This window comes from Centrocercus urophasianus, unplaced genomic scaffold, assembly GCF_019232065.1.
Source record: "Centrocercus urophasianus isolate 14NV4802_14NV808 unplaced genomic scaffold, USGS_Curo_1.0 seq_11, whole genome shotgun sequence".
Taxonomy (NCBI): Eukaryota; Metazoa; Chordata; class Aves; order Galliformes; family Phasianidae; genus Centrocercus; species Centrocercus urophasianus.
In genome coordinates this window covers 19,473,995-19,478,837 of record NW_024884253.1, presented here as the reverse complement: position 1 = coordinate 19,478,837, position 4,843 = coordinate 19,473,995, and positions in this window count along the sequence as shown.

Here is a 4,843-nt window from a genome sequence, read left to right as displayed (position 1 = left end):
GTATAGAGGAAAATATGCCACAGATAGTGGCTTATTTATTTATCTATAAATATAACAAAAGTTTCTTGTCCTATTATTAAAATCAGCATGTGATCTGTGAATTACAAAGTGTTTTGTATAGGTACAGCATCTGATTAAATGCCTACGGAGGAGATATATCTAGCAGATCTTGCATGGTAAGGTTGCTACGTGTCTTGTAAAAGGAAACGGGCACATTCATATGTGAAAGTTTTGCCCCTTGGCTGTCTGTACTGCTATACTTTGATCTCTGCTTCCATCCCTTCCCAGCCAGTAGCAGCTGAGCTTTATGGGGAACAGCCATGAGGGGCTTTATGAGGGGTGGGTCTTTCACCCAAAGCAAGCTCATGCTCTATTTGGAGTCTTCAGAAACAGCAACAAAGAAACAAGGGAGGGGTAAGTTAAGCACCTCCAACAGCTTAGCAGACAGAGCTCCATCATCATGATCTTGAATGAAAAATAAGCTGAGGCATTTTATTAATTCTATAGGTAACCCCATCATGCATGGTGTAACCTTCAAAAACAAAGGAAGTCAGAAAGTCAGCTATCCACCAGCACAAATAAGAAAGAAATGTAGAGTATCTACTAATATAACTTGTTTTCAAACCTTTCCCTTATGTTATATAATGTAACAAAACAGAAAATATTTTCTACTCTGATATACACTTAAGTGTACTCTAATGCAAGACATCTGCCACACTACTCTGGATCTTTACTATTAAATCCTCAAATCCTGTTGTACAGTAAGCACTATAATCTTCAAGATAATAACATTACTCATGAGCACCACAAATACATATTTCTGAATATTTGTGTACTTCTTAACCTGTTTGAGTCTTAATCCACTTCTATGAAGTATCTAAAAGTCCTGTCCCTTTTACTGAAAGCAGCAGACTTGTTGTAGGGTTCTGCAATTCTGTCATGGGTGTGGGTGTACGGAGCTTGACGTGGCCTCTCTGCATCTCTTTTGAAAGAGCAAAAGTGGCACCAACAAAAATGCACAAGTGAACTGCAGGACCAGCTGCATGGTGGCATGATGGACAGAAAGGTCAAGCAGAGGTGAGCTGGGTCAGATTGAGGCAGTTGTCTTGTTTTGTTTAAGGTTCTGGGAAAAATATAAAAACCTAAAAACAACCACCAAAGCGTGAATTAAAGCAGACATACCCTAAAATATCACGACGCTATGAGAGCATCCCAATTAAGCAGTGGCCATAATCTCCTGATCTCAAAAAGATGCTGGACACCCTTTTGTCTGAACACAAGGTGGAGATTCAAGTTTTCAGACTTCTTACATAAGGACCTGAAGTCCTGAAGTATTTCCAGCTCTTTGTCACAGTGAAAGCACTGTAAATTCACTCCATGGCTCAGAAGGGTTTTCCCCATCTGTACCAGACACATTGCTGTCTGTAGCAAAAAGCAGACATTACATAAATAGAAGTTGAGAAGAATTGCTTCAAGTTGAAATTAAGAATCATATCCTTGAAATTTTCCTTATATTTGTTAATATCAGGACTGTACTGGAGAAGGCAGCAGAGCACAGAAATCTCTTGCCTCACACTCATCAGGTATAAAGGGAAGAAAGTTTTAGAAGTTCAAACACAAAAACAAGAGTGGATTGTCAGTTGCACCATCCTGTCTATGTCCATGCTAACAAGCACCCACAAATTACTTGAAAATGGCCACAAAGCTTCAACATACTACCTTTAATTGCATTTAGATGAACCAGGTAGCATTTATCAGAAATGTCAGGCATATCAGATTCAGTAGGACTCTGACTTTTTTAATTCCTGTTCAAGGCACAGGCCTATGTTGGCCTGAACACAAAGAAGTTCAGCTGCAAAATCTAATTCCACTTCAGAAAGACAGTAAATGTATTTCTGCACATCTACAATGAGGTAACCTGCAGTAACTCAAAAAGCCCTATTTGTTTTTAAGACTACAAATAAATGGTGTCAGCAGTATTTCAAATATCATTGTTTTTTTTAAAATGCCATAAACAAGTTAAATGTCTATAAAGGTGATACACAAAGCAACATACAGTGCCACCACCTGGCTTTGATGTTCCTTGATCCACTGCAAAACAAACAAAGTTATCAAGCCTGAGCTATCAGTACTTTTCAGTTCATGCTATCAAATGATTTTGTAACTCAACATCCCTATGCAAATTCCTGATAGGAAATGTCTCCTTATTTCTTCCATCCTAACACCAACTTTTTGCCTCCCCACATTAGAATTCCCAGCTCCCACCAACAGTTTGTCCAACTCACTGTGACTCTGCAAAGATGTTGCATGCTCCTCCTTCTCTACAGGCATGGGGAAGAAACCCCGGCTGAAGTTTTCCAGCACAAGCCAGTCTGTTGTGTCAACAATACCTGGTTGCTACTGGCTTCAAAATTTAACTAGCAATTGTTTATGTTATGGATCACAACAGCTGATATCCCAGAGCCACAGTGCTAGTGATGTGCCAGTATTGCAAAGTCCCACAGTTTCACAGTAAGCACCAAGGAACAAAAAACAAGTAAAGAAGAAGCATGCAGCAATAAAACAAGACTTAGTAGTTGCACAGTAACCTTCAACAACAGTGTGCTGCTTAAGATTTATGCCAAGCCTGAGCCATCATTTTTTTACTACTCACATGAACTATACCAAAACAAAATGGATTTTATTTTAAGAATGTGATCCCAAAAGGAAAAATATATTTTCTGATTCTATCATAAATGAAGGAAATCTGAATTGGACAGCGCCATAGAAGTAGAGAGAACATAAGGTTAGGAAGAGATGATTATCAACAAGCATAAGAAGCAATGCTCGCCTACAAAATCATCAACACCCTCAGCACAGCAAATCCCTCAAATAACAGAGTGTATACTTCCATTTCCTCCAATAGGGAGTTTTACTCTTTCCTAACTGAAACAATCCCCACTTTTGCCAAATTCTCGCAAGTGGAAAACTTCAATGCAATTCTAGGAGCCCTTTACTTGTAACATTCTTTCTGCGGAGTCCAATGTCTGGATATCAGGTGAAACACTGCTGCCATCAGCAAGGCAACTAACCAAAAAAGCTCTCTGGGTTGGGATCTTAAGCGTTGCCTGCTAGGTAGAAGCAGATCATTGTTTCATTGCTTCCCATATTACCAGATAAGATAATGATGCTCTATTTCCCTAATTATTCCAGTAAAATAAATGATTAAAATAATCGTTTACTAAATAACAATTACTAAAACTACTGTTAAAATTTGAAGATGACAGGAAAACAAAGAATAGCAATGTTGGGGCCCACAACACAAAAAGTACATGTTGGACATGTTGTACAAGAAGTAGCTATTGGAGGAGGTCCAGAGAAGGGCCATGAAGATGATCAGAGGGCTGGAGAACCTCTCCTATGAGGACAGACTGAGAGCTGGGGCTCTTCTGCCTGGAGGAGGCTGTGGGGACTTTATAGCTGCCTTCCAGTACCTGAAGGGGGCCTACAGGACATCTGGGCAGGGACTGTATAAGGATATGTAGCAACAGGACAAGGGGAAATGGTTTCAAACTGGAAGAGGGCAGATTTAGACGAGATAATAGGAAGAAAATCTTTACTGTGAGGGTGGTGAGACACTGGAACAGGTTGCCCAGCAAGGCTGTGAATGTCTCCTCCCTGGAAGTACTCAAGACCAGGCTGGATGGGGCTGTGAGCCCCAACCTGGTCTAGAAGGAGGTGTTCCTGCAGGGGGTTGGAACTAGATGATCTTAAAGGTTCCTTCCAACCCAAACCATTCTATGATTCTATGATGATTCTAAGGCCTTCTAGTCCAACTTCTTTTCTTAATTCATCTGCTCTTCATTTCCTACAGCATCTCTTAGGTCATCATCAGACTGCACGGTCTCTGCACTACCTGGTTCCCTCTGTTTCGTGGCCATGGAACGCTGAGGCTTGAACAGCATTGCCCCAGGCTGACTGCGTCCACTGGAGGAGCCAGTGATAGGCTGCAGTTTTAACCTTCTTCTGATGTCTGCATCCCGTATTTGTTTCATATACTTTTGTATCACATGTGAAATGTTTCATACCAAAATACGTGCACCAAAGGCATGTGTCTGTTTAAAGACTAGTTAATTTGGTGGGTGAGCACAGGAGATTACTCCTTTTGTATCACCATGAAAACAAAGCAATCCTTCTTTAAGATAAAAGAAGAGGCCTGTCTCCTGGGTATGAATGAAATTAGTTTGGTGATATATATTAAACCTGAGTGGGCTCTTGGGAAGACTTCAGACAGGCCATTACAAGTAGCCCCTCCCCAGCTTTCCTGTAGGCCCCCTTCAGGTCCTGGAAGGCCGCTATATGGTATCCCCAGAGCCTTCTCTTGTTCAAGATCTTTTTCAAAATTCCTCCAGCTCTCACAGCCTGGGTACAGGCCACCAGGTCCACAGGGGCAGCTCTGGTTCTCAGGCACAGAAGTGATTCTACCCGTCAGCTATTCCCACTCCCACCTTACACCACCCCACATGCCACCTCACTGCCCCGCAGTGAGAAGGACTCTATCCAAACCTTCAGCTATTTCTGAGCAGCTGGAGTTCTCCAAGAACATCATGAAGTACATCAGTAGGGAGATTGTTATGAGGATCTATGATAAATGTTTTGTTAGAGAACAGTCTCATTAAGTATCACTCTGTTTGACACACTAGTGGTTTCCACAGTCTTCTTTTAAAACTGCTTTAAATTCTTATATCTGACTCCATACTGAGCTATGGACACATTCATTTCATGGTCTTAGAGATAAGAAAGCAGGGAAGTTGTTCTAAGTTTAGATAATATTTTCTGAACATAGCTATGGCACAGCAAACCA